Below are 13,316 nucleotides of genomic sequence, written 5' to 3'. Positions count from 1 at the left end.
AGGCAAGTAAGGTGGGAAAGAGTTTAGGGTGTTATAGGAAACGTCAAAAAGTTAGTATGGCTGGAGCACAAAGAACAAGAAGAGAAGAGAAATGATGAGAGAGGACACAGACAGGGGGCTGGAACATGTTAAGCCTGTGGCCCTGGGGAAAGAGTTACCATCTTATTTTGAGTATGACGGAATGCCACTAAAGAGTTTTTAAGCAGGGAATCAACACAATGATTGTTTAAAGATTTCCCTGGCTACAGTGAGAAAAAAATCTCCAGGAGAGAAAAATTGGAAGTAGAAAGAAGTAGAAGTAGAAAGACTAGTTAAGAGGTTCCTAAAGTAGTACACACACCTGACCCAACAGCAGTAAAAAGGGTCATAACAGAATACTGTGAACAACTGTACTCTAACAAAATTGATAAATTAGATGAAACGGACAAATTCATAGAAGCACATACCTATCTAAACTGACTCAAAAGGAAGTAGAAAATTTCAACAGACCTATAACAAGTGAAAAGATTGAATCACCAATAAAAAAGCTCCCAACAAAGAAAAGCCCAGGACCAAAGAGCTTCACTGGGGGATTCTACTGATTATTTAGAGAAGAATTGACACCACTCCTGTTCAAAGTCTTCTCAAAAGTAGAGGAAGAAGGAATACTCCCTAACTCTTTCTATGAAGCCAAAGCCAGATAAAGACACCACAAGAAAACTACAGACCAATATCCCTCATGAATACAGATGCTAAAATTCTCAACAAAATACTAGCAAACAGAATCCAACAGCATATTCAGAGGATTATACATCATAATCAAGTGGGATTAATTCCAGGAATGCACAGTTCGTTTAACATTAGAAAATCAGTCAGTGTAATACATTAATAAACAAAGGAAAAGAACCACACAATCATCTCAACTGATGCAGAAAAAAAAAATTAATAAAATCCAGCACTCTTTCTTGATAAAAACTCTAACAAGATAGGAAATAAAGTAAAGTTCCTCAACATGATTAAGGACATTTATGGAAAATCAACAGCCAACATAATACTCAATGGAGAAATATTGAGAACTTTCCCTTTGAAAATGGGAACAGTTGATAAGGATGCCCAATCTCACCATTCTTATTCAATACTGTAGTGAAATTATTAGCCAGAGAATAAAAGATATCCAAATTAAAAAGGAGGAGGTGAAACTATCTCTATTTGCAGATGACATGATCACAGGTATGAGAGTAGTACAAGCAAAAGATGATAGTGTCATGGACTATCCATATGGGATCAAATTGACAAGAGCAACTTGAAAGATTAGATAGGAACTTTAGGTGGCAGTGAATGTATGTTAATGGGGGAGGAAAAACTCAGAAAAAGAAGGTGAGAATGGTTACACAACTCGAAGAATGTAATCAATGTCACTAAATGGTACATGCAGAAACTGTTGAGTTAGTGTATGTTTTGCTGTGTATCTTCTCAACAACAACAAAATAAATTATATTTTAAAAAAAGAGTACCTGGTGATGGACTGAATGTGGAAAAGCCAGAAGTTTCCAGGAACACTCCCAAATTTCTGTCATGAGCAAGTGAATGTATAACAACATTATTCATTGAAACAGGAAAAGCAGCTGGAAGTGAGCAAGAAGAGCTCATGTTAAATTTGAGATGTTGTGAGTCACCCAAAAGATAAGTACAATAGAGTGTTAGAGGCTTAGGTCCACAGCCTAGAAGACAAGCGTAGATCAGAGATATAAAGCTGGTAGTTGTCAACAAGTCATGGAAGTACATAAGCAGCATGTGGTAGTGGAGAGAAAGACAAGGTCCCAGGCTAAACACTTAGGTCAGAAAAAGGAAGGAGGAGGAGGAGAAGACAGCAGTGGAGACTAGGAAGGGGATACTAGGTATTGGATGAAAGAAGAAAGGGGTTAACTGTGCGAGCTGCTGAGAAGTTAAAGGAGGAATGAGACCTTAGCAATACCCATGGAAATGAGGATACGGTGAAGGGCCAGACTAGAGTTGGTCACCTCATGACTGAAAGGTGAGGACATCTGGGGAAACAACCCTTGAGAAGCACTGTCATTGAGGAAGGTACAGGGGGAGGGTAACCACTGAAAAGAAACATAAGGTAAAGTGAAGGCATCCTTCTTTGTTAAGGTGGAAGATTGGTATTTAAGAGATGAGTGCATGTCAAAATACTCACGTGAAGAATCTCACAGAAAAGATGGTTCGAAGTCTCTGAGATGGGAAGAGATGGAATCCTGATCAAGCACAGAGGGTTGACCTCCCCTCCATTGTAACAGGAAGTAAGGAGAAAACAGAGGCCAATGCAAATGGGTTTGTGGATTTCACGAAACAAAGCTGAGGGAATGGCTACCAAACGGTTATATTTTTTCCATGAAATGCAAGGCAAGGTAGCTTACAGAGAATCTGGGCATGACAGAAAGCTTGATTAGAGAGGAGAATGAATGAAAGAATCACTACAAACAGTGGGCCAAGTACTTCCTAGAGAAACATGAACATTCCTGGGCAGTGCTGCAGGCACGCTGAGATAAGTGAGCAGGAGTTTAACAAGACATCCTTCTGTCTTGCTGCGTAATTTTCTCCTGCAACACACACAGAATGTGGGCAGTGAGGTTCATTCAGAGTGAGGGTATTTGCGAAAGATGCAAATACCTTACATAATATGGTGTGGTATTAAAAAAAAAAAAAATTTTTTTTTTCTTACGTGCAGCACTGGTGAGTTATACACTTTTGCTGGGGCACAGATGAGGAAACCACCTGGGTAAGAGAGGACTTCCCGGAGGAGAAAATGCAGAGCTGAGCCAAAACAGGAGGTAGGCACACTCCAGGCAAAGGGTGAGATTAAAGGCAGAGAGGGGAAATCAGCAATTTCGGGGCATAGGAATACAAGCAGCTCAGTGTCACTGAAGCAGCTGAAGAAGTCAGAGAGGGTCACAAGAGAAGGCTGGAGAGATTGGGTGGGCTCCATTAGCCATCAGAAGGGGACCTAGAAAAGGCCAATAAATGCTAGATGTTGGTGTCCATAACATGGATATATGAAGGCCTTTTAAAATGAGAACGCTACAACTCCATACTCTGGAGTAAACATTCTGGAGCTGATATTCACAAAAGGACAGGCCACAAAAATTATACAAGAGCAATTTTAGGTCATTATACCTGTCTTTCACTTGAGATATTAATGTGATGCAATATCTTTCTGACCCTCAAAGACTAACGGGGAAAGAATAGAGGGGGTTTCTGCATTGAAGTTTGCAGGTCAATAAGCAAATTTCTAAAAAAGAAAAAGTAGGAGTTGTGATAGACACTACTGTAGAAAATTCTTTTTAAAAAAACAATTTAAAGCTCAAAATTCATTATCATTTTTCTACTTCAAGAAAGTCTCATTTTGTAACTTGTGAACTGAACCTTAAAAATTCTATTTAAGAACAAAATAGTAACTAAATATTTCTGTTGGTTGAGCAATGAGGATTGTTTTCTTCTTTTTCTCAAAATAGAAGACCATGGAATCTCTCAGTTCTTTTTATAATTTTACAGAGATATTATATAATATTCATTCATCATAAGATTACTGATGTTTTTTAATGCCAACACCTGATCCTTCTTCCACAGAAACAAATGAATAACAAACCTAGGACCTCCTCTAATACTCTAAAGGTAACTTTATGGTGATGACAGTTTCCCAGTTTTAAAAAGACCCCAAAAGTGATAACATTGAGAAAAGCTTTCAAACACTAACACATTAGAAATCAGTCAATTTTTAAAAAGAGAAAAAAGCAAATACAGAATGTAGTTTTATAACCATATATATAAGATTATATAACTATTTTTCCCCCATAAAATACTTGAATAAGCCACAAGGAGAAGTCACAAAATATGTTTGCTAATGAGTCTTGTAAAATGTTTTAGACTCTTGCCTAGAACTGGAAAGCAGCTTCATGAACATAAAACAGTTGCTCTCACCTTCGAGCACGGCTCAACCAACACTTTCAGTGAAGGGCTAGGTAGTAAATAATTTAGGCTTCACATATTTATGGCCTCTGTCACAATTACTCAATCTTACCATTGTAATGCAAAAGCAGTCACAGGTAATACATAAAATGAATGGGCACAACTGTGATTCAGTAAAACTTTATTTAAAAAAATAATGAGGCCCACAGTTCAGCTTGCCAACATCTGCCTGAGAACCATCTTGAGTATCAGAGATACTCAACTTGAGTATCAGAGATGCTCTACCTGCTCTTGCACAATTGCATATTTTTGTAAACATACATTTCTCATATTGCAGCAGACCAAAAGTTTGGAAAGAAGGCTGGATGTTGGACAGGAAAATCACAGTCCAAGTAGTTCTCAAGCTGGTAAGAGGAATTCAAAAGTGGTGCCATAAAATTTACCTGGGATAAGCAATCTACTGAGCTTTAATGCATTTTTCCTGCCTAAAATGATAATTGTTCTTCCGTAAACAATGACTTAAATATATTTTATGTGAATTCGATATGGGGTTAAGCCCCTAAAATTTTTATTTAACTGGAAGTTCAGCATGAGCCAAAGGAGCTACAAACCATCCCAGAATAATGAATGCATACATAGGTTATATATATTGTTCAAATCCAAACAAGGTACCTATTCAACTGTGTTCCAACAGGTAAGAACCTATCTGAATAGTTATGCTTACATTATTTCAAAAAAAAACATTTTCTACCTGAGGTAAAAAAAGTAAGTGGGTAGGCAAACCGAAGATGGCGGAATAGACAGATGCTTCCGTCGAGCCCTCTTTACAACAAAGACCCAAAAAATCAAGTGAAACGAGTATATCTGTGACAAGCTGGGAGCCCCAAGCTTCAAAGGCAAGCTAAGAAAATGAACTGAGGGGCGGGGGAAGAAGAGACCATTCAGAAGCGGAGAGGAGTTACTGGACCTGAATCGCGGGGAGCCCACAGGCACCATTCCTGGAGTGGCGGCAGCAGCGGGGTGTTACTAGCATTCGGCTGCGGTTTCCTCAGGGAGAAGCAGCCAGCCACAGAGCCCACCCACACCTCCAGAACATGAGGAGAACAGCGCTCTTGGCAAAGCTAAGTACTTGCGTATATTTTACCGTGCCCCTCCCCCCACCCCCAAGCCGGCTTCAGCGGCTGAATTCCCTGGGCCTGAGATAGGCACTGTTGAGCACTGAGAGCCATCCTCCCAGCCTTGGGGAAGGAAAAAATTTGCATTTACGGGAAAAGATAATTTGCTAGCTCCACTAACCGGGGGAGCTCTGGACAGGAGTGGCACCTGTCCAGGCATAAACAGTCGGCGGATTTTGAGCACTTTCCCTTCTGCATGGACCTGTGTGGGCCTATTTCGGGAGAATAGGCCCTTGTTGGCAGACTCCAACCATTTTGGCTCTGCAGTGGAGAAGAGGGTGTTTGATATTTGACATTCCTTTGCCTATTAAACAAGGTCCTTACCTACCCACATCAGGGATCTAAGGACTGGTAGCTCCACTCAGATCACCCAGCCACCGGTGACAGGGGTCCAAAGATAACTGGTACCTCCCAGTCCTTACAACCAAAAATTTTGGGGAGACCGTGGTCTGTCTGCAGAACCCACCCACCTTCACACTCTAGGGAACAGGCATGTGCTTTCCTCAGAGACACCCAGGGGTCAGTTCTCAGCCCCCTGCCTTGTTCAGAGCATGACCCCCTGCTTCAAACACATACCGGTATATACGCCAATCACCCCTGCCCCTCTAAGACTGTAGGACAGAGCCTGATCAGTTACCTGGAAACCTGAGCTGAATTCATACAAGAAAACTGAAGGGACTCCTAGACTGATATACCTGAAAAGAGCTCTAGCCATCTGGGTACAGGACATCAGAGCTCCAAAGGAGAAAATAATCAAGCTAGCTCACTCAAGCAATCCATAGGGATATACCAAAACAAAACAAAGCAAGAAGTTATGACACACTAAGCAAGCATAAACAATAACTTATAGATGGCTCAGAGACAACAGTCAATATCAAGTCAAATAAAGAAACAGACCATGATCACCTCAACAGTCTCTCAAAACAAAGAATCCAGGGATCTTCTAGATGAAAGTGCATTTCTGGAATTACCAGAGCCAGAATACAAAAGTTTAATATACAGAGCCCTTCAAGCCATGAGGAAGGAAATGAGGCAATATGCAGAACAAGCCAAGGAACACACAGATAAAGCAATTGAAGAAATTAGAAAGATTATTCAGGAACATAATGAAAAGTTTAATAAGCTGGAAAAATCCATAGACAAACAGCAATCAGAAATTCAGAAGATTAACAATACAATTACAAAAGTAGACAACTCAATAGAAAGTCAGATGAGAACTGAGCAAGTAGAAGCTAGAATTTCTGAAATCAAAGATAAATCACTTCACACTAATATATCTGAAAAAAAATCAGATAAAAGAATTAAAAAAACAATGAAGAAACCTTCAGAATCATGTGGGACTCTATCAAGAGAAATAACCTACAAGTGATTGGAGTATCAGAACAGAGAGGGATAACAGAAAATACAGACAGAATTGTTGAAGATTTACTGGAAGAAAACTTCCCTGATATCGTGAAAGATGAGAAGATACTATCCAAGATGCTCCTCAAACTCCACATAAGGTAGATCTTAAAAGAAAGTCACTAAGACATATTATAATCACACTTGCCAAAACCAAACATAGAAAATTTTAAGAGCAGCGAGGGATAAACGAAAAGTCACCTACAAAAGACAGCCAATAAGAATAAGCTCAGACTACTTGGCAGAAACCATGCAGGCAAGAAGGCAATGGGATGACATATTTAAAACATTGAAGGAAAAAAATTGCCTGCCAAGAATCATATATCCAGCAAAACTGTCTCTTAAATATGAAGGTAAAATTAAGACATTTCCAGATAAACACAAGTTTAGGGAATTCGTAAAAACCAAACCAAAACTACAAGAAATACTAAAGGGAGATCTTTGGTTAGAAATGATAATATCAGGTATCAACCCAAGACCAGAACACTGGGCAGAGAAACCAGAAGTAAACATAGACAGGGAAATCAAAAAAAACAAAGCAAGATTACAAAACAAAAAAGCTCAAAACAGGGTAACAGCAATGTTATTATATACAAGAAGACAACATTAAAATAATAAAGAGGGACTAAGAAATGTAATCATACACCTTCCACATGGAGAGGAAGATACGGCGATACAAAGAAATAAGTTAGGTTTAAATTTAGAAAAATAGGAGTAAATAACGTAACCACAAAGGAGACAAATTATCCTACTCATCAAAATAAAATACAAAAAAAAAAAAAGAGAGACTCAGCAGAAACAAAATCAACACCAAATATGAGGAAAGGACAATATATAAAGGTAATCTCAGCACATAAAATCAAGTGGGAAAAAGAAACTGTGAACAACACACACAAAAAAGACAACAGAATGACAGCACTAAATTCATACCGATCCATAATTACCCTGAATGTAAATGAATTAAATGCACCAATAAAGAGACAGAGAATGGCATAATGGATTAAAAAACAAGATCCGTCTATACGCTGCCTACAAGAGACGCACCTTAAACTTAGAGACACAAACAAACTAAACCTCAGAGAATGGAAAAAAATATACCAAGCAAACAACAATCAAAAAAGAGTAGGAGTGCCAATATTAATTTCTGTCAAAATAGACTTTAAAGTTGAATGCATCAGAAAGGATAAGGAAGGACACTATATAATGATTAAAGGGACAATACACCAAGAAGATATAATCATATGAAATATTTATGCACACAATGACAGGGCTGCAAGATACATAAAACAAACTCTATCAGTATTGAAAAGTGAGATAGACAGCTCCACAAAAATAGTAGGAGACTTCAACACACCATTTTCAGTGAAGGATAGGACATCCCGAAAGAAGTTCAATAAAGACACAGAAGATCTAAATGCCAGAATCAACCAACTTGACCTCACAGACATTTCCAGAACACTCCACTCAACAGCAACCAAGTATACTTTCTTTTCTGGTGCACATGGAACATTCTCTAGAATAAACCACATATTATGTCATAAAGCAAACCTTTGCAGAATCCAAAACACTGAAATATTACAAAGCATCTTCTCTGACCATAGGCCATAAAAGTGGAAATCAGTAACAGGAAAAGCAGGGAAAAGAAATCAAATGCTTGGAAACTGAACAAGGCTCTGCTCGAAAAAGACTGGATTATAGAAGACATTAAGGATGGAATAAAGAAATTCATTGAATCCAATGCAAATGAAAACACTTCCTATCAGAACCTTAGGGACACAGCAAAAGCGGTGCTCAGAGGCCAATTTATATCAATAAATACACACATCCAAAAAGAAGAAAGGGCCAAAATCAAAGAATTATCCCTACAACTTGAACAACAGAAAGAGCAACAAAAGAAACCCACAGGCACCAGAAGAAAACAAATAAAAATTAGAGCTGAACTAAATGAAATAGAAAATAGAAAAACAACTGAAAGAATTAACAAGACCAAATGGTTTTTTATAAACTCAACAAAATTGATAAACCACTCGCCAAACTGACAAAAGAAAAACAGGAGAGGAAGCAAATAACCTGAATAAGAAATGAGATGGGCGATATTACAACAGACCCAACTGAAATTAAAAGAATCATATCGGAGTACTATGAAAAACTATACTCAAACAAATTTGAAAACCGAGAAGAAATGGTTGAATTCCTAGAAACACACTACCTACCTAAACTAACACAAACAGAGGTAGAACAACTAAATAGACCCATAACAAAAGAAGAGATTGAAAAGGTAATCAAAAAGTCCCAACCAAAAAAAGCCCTGGTCTGGACAGCTTCACTCCGGAGTTCTACCGAACTTTCATAGAATAGTTAACACCACTAGTACTAAAGGCATTTCAGAGCATAGAAAAGGATGGAATACTACCAAACTCATTCTATGAAGCCACAATATCCCTGATACCAAAACCAGGTAAAGATACCACAAGAAAAGAAAATTATAGACCTATATCCCTCATGAACGTAGATGCAAAAATCCTTGACAAAATTCTAGCCAATAGAATTCAACAATATATCAAAAAAACAATTTACCATGACCAAGTGGGATTCATACCAGGTATGCAGGGATGGTTCAACATTAGGAAAACAATTAATGTAATCCACCACAAAAATAAAACAAAAGACAATAATCACATAATTTTATCAATTGATGCAGAACAGCATTTGACAAAGTTTAGCACCCATTCATGATAAAAACTCTCAGAAAATAGAAATAGAAGGAAAATCCCTCAACATAGTAAAGAGCATTTATACAAAGCCAACAGCCAACATCACTGTAAATGGAGAGAGCCTGAAAACATTCCCACTGAGATCAGGAACCAGACAAGGATGCCCTTTATCACCACTCTTATTCAACATTGTGCTGGAGGTCCTAGCCAGAGCAATTAGGCTAGATAAAGAAATAAAGGGCATCCAGATTGGCAAGGAGGATGTAAAAGTATCTCTATTTGCAGACGACATGATCTTACACACAGAAAACCCTAAGGAATCCTCCAGAAAACTACTGAAACTAATAGAGGAGTTCAGCAGAGTATCGGGATACAAGATAAATGTACAAAAATCAGTTGGATTCCTCTACACCAACAAAAAGAACATAGAAGAGGAAATCACCAAATCAATGCCATTTACAGTAGCCCCCAAGAAGATAAAATACTTAGGAATAAATCTTACCAGGGATGTGAAAGATGTATACAAAGAAAACTACAGTACACTTCTGCAAGAAACCAAAAGAGACTTACATAAGTGGAAGAACATACCTTGCTCATGGATAGGAAGACTTAACATTACAAAAATATCTATTCTACCAAAAGCGATCTATACATTTAATGCAATTCCGATCCAAATCCCAACAACATTCTTTAATGAGCTGGAGAAACAAATCACCAACTTCATATGGAAGGGAAAGAGGCTCTGGATAAAAAAGGCATTACTGAAAAAGAAGAACAAAGTAGGAGGCCTTATTTTACCTGATTTCAGAAGCTATTTTACCACCACAGTAGTCAAAACAGCCTGGTACCGGTACAACAACAGATACATAGACCAACGAAACAGAATTGAGAATCCAGACATAAATCCATCCACATATGAGCAGTTGATATTTGACAAAGGCCCCAAAACAGTTAAATGGGGAAAAGACAGTCTTTTTAACAAATGGTGCTGTCATAACTGGATATCCATCTGCCAAAAAATGAAACAAGACCCATACCTCACTCCATGCATAAAAATTAGCTCAATATGGATCAAAGACCTAAAAATAAAATCTAAAACAATGAAGATCGTGGAAGAAAAAATAGGGACAACATTAGGAGCCCTAATACATGCCATAAACAGTATATGAAACATTATTAAGAATGAAGAAGAAAAACTAGATAACTGGGAGCTCCTAAAAATCAAACACCTCATAAAAAAATTTAAAAAATAAAATTTTATATTTTTTATGCTCGTCTAAAGACTTCACCAAAAGAGTAAAAAGACTACCTACAGACTGGGAAAAAGTTTTTAGCTATGACATTTCCGATCAGAGCCTGATCTCTAAAATCTACATGATACTGCAAAAACTCAACTACAAAAAGACAAATAACCCAATTGTGAATAGACACTTCACTAAAGAAGGCATTCAGGTAGCTAACAGATATATGAGGAAATGTTCATGATCATTAGCCATTAGAGAAATGCAGATCAAAACTACAATGAGATTTCATCTCACTCCAACAAGGCTGGCATTAACCCAAAAAACACAAAATAATAAATGTTGGAGAAGCTGTAGAGAGATTGGAACACTTCTACACTGCTGGTGGGAATGTCAAATGGTACAACCACTTTGGAAATCGATTTGGCGCTTCCTTAAAAAGATAGAACTACCATACGATCCAGTAATCCCACTCCTCGGAATATATCATAGAGAAATAAGAGCCTTTACACAAACAGATATGCACACCCATGTTTACTGCAGCACTGTTTGCAATAGCAAAAAGATGGAAGCAACCAAGATGCCCATCAACAGATGAATGGATAAATAAATTATGGTATATTCACACAATGGAATACTACGCATAGATAAAGAACAGTGAGGAATCTGTGAAACATTTCATAACGTTGAGGAATCTGGAAGACATTATGCTGAGTGAAATTAGTCAGTTGCAAAAGGACAAATATCGTATAGGACCACTATTATAAGAACTTGAGAAACAGTTTAAATTGAGAAGAAAACATTCTTTTGTGGTTACGAGAGAGGGGAGGGAGGAAGGGTGGAAGAGGGGTATTCACTAATTAGATAGTAAAAAAAAAAAATTAGATAGTAGGTAAGAACTACTTTTGGTGAAGGGAAAGACAACACATAACACAGGGGAGGTCAGCACAATTGGACTAAACCAAAAGCAAAGAAGTTTCCTGAATAAACTGAATGCTTCAAAGGCCAGTATAGCAGGGGCAGGGGTTTGGGGACCATGGTTTCAGGGGACATCTAAGTCAATTGGCATAATAAAATCTATTAAGAAAACATTCTCCATCCCACTTTGATGAGTGGCGTCTGGGGTCTTAAACGCTAGCAAGCAGTCATCTAAGATGCATCAATTGGTCTCAACCCACCTGGATCAAAGAAGAATGAAGGACACCAAGGACTCAAGGTAATTGCGAGCCCAAGAGACAGAAAGGGCCACATGAACCAGAGGCTACATCATCCTGAGACCAGGAGAACTAGATGGTGCCCGGCTACAACCAATGACTGCCCTGACAGGTAACACGACAGAGAACCCCTGAGGGAGCAGGTCAACAGTGGGATGCAGACCCCAAATTCTCATAAAAAGACCAGACTTAATGGTCTGACTGAGACTACAAGGACCCCAGTGGTCACGGCCCCCAGACCTTCTGTTGGCCCAGGTCAGGAACCATTCCCAAAGCCAACTCTTTAGACATGGATTGGACTGGACAATGAGTTGGAGAGGGATGCTGGTAAGGAGTGAGCTTCCTGGATCAGGTGGACACTGGAGACTATGTTGGCATCTCCTGCCTGGAGGGGACTAGAAGCTGGCGAAATGGACACGAAAAGAGACAGAGGAGGGAGACAGTGGGCTGTATCATTAGGGGAAGAGTAATTAGGAGTATATAGGAAGGTGTATATAAGTTTCTGTTTGAGAGACTGACTTGATTTGTAAACTTTCACTTAAAGCACAATAAAAATTATAAAAAAAAGAAAAACAAAGCAAAAAAAAACCAGTGACAAAGATGCTGAACAGTTTTAGGAGGAATAGGTGAGGAAACCAGAGGTGTTTAATGGGAGTGGGGAGAAAAAGAACAGTTAGAGGGACCAGGATAGCTGTCTTTAAATATTTAAATGGCCACTATGTTAAAAAAAAGAAAAATCTTTTTTGTTTGCTTAAAAAGGACAAAATCAGGTCTAAAGGGTACAAGTTGTAGAGTGGCATATTTGGGTTTGCTGACAAGAGAAGCTCAACAAGAATAATAAAGGACCAGGCTGCCTTGCTAAGTAGTGAGCTCCGGCTCCTTCCACATAAACAGGGAGAGGCTAGATGACCAGTATCCAAGGATAAGCTACCACAGATTCCTGGACTGGGAGAAAGTTGGCCTGAGAGACCTCTGAACTCCTACTCATTTCTATGATTCTGGGATTCTAAACGAGCTGTGAGAAGCAGAAGGGTAAACTTCATTTCAATGTCCCCTTCTAATGCCTTGACAGCCAACCACAGAAGCCACTAACATCACAATTCAAAGCAAATGAACAATATTATTTCATTTTTTCCCACAACTACCCAAGTCCAAAATCTCTTTTCATTAGATATTTGGATATAAGAATCCTAAACGTCCAAAAATGGAAAGGGAAGATGGTATCATTACCTATCTCTATAGCTCAAGCTAAAGCTAAGAAATGTGGACAGTAATAACTGACCAGCAGAGAATCAGACTCTACTATGAGGAGGAACCACTGCAAATAGTTCAAATTTCTCCCACATTTGAGAGCAAAGATTAAGTTCTAATGTTATAATTTCCAAAGAGAATAGGGGTTAGGCTAGAAACCTTTACTCAGTAAAAGGATAACAAAGGTATACCTACATCCTAGAATACTTTTCATAACAATTTTTTCAAGTCTCCATCTAGATTAAAACAATGAATAAGTCAATATTAATACAAAATCATGCCTTTCTAGTCACTCAGTACTAACAAAGATGGATTGAGTCTGATGAAACAGAAGGAATTATGTCTGTTTCCCACGGCCCTTGTTATTTTAAGCCT

General features: G+C 38.3%; 1 protein-coding gene across 5 annotated transcripts in view; it reads right to left on the bottom strand.

Moving 5' to 3' along the window:
- Positions 1 to 13,316, bottom strand: part of ARHGAP10 (Rho GTPase activating protein 10) — a 366,346-nt gene that overhangs the window by 240,406 nt on the left and 112,624 nt on the right. The gene's annotated exons all lie outside the window — the stretch shown is intronic.

This window comes from Loxodonta africana, chromosome 13 (assembly GCF_030014295.1).
Source record: "Loxodonta africana isolate mLoxAfr1 chromosome 13, mLoxAfr1.hap2, whole genome shotgun sequence".
NCBI classification, from domain to species: domain Eukaryota; kingdom Metazoa; phylum Chordata; class Mammalia; order Proboscidea; family Elephantidae; genus Loxodonta; species Loxodonta africana.
Note: the sequence above shows the minus strand (reverse complement) of the source record. Positions and strands in the feature narration are given on the sequence as shown.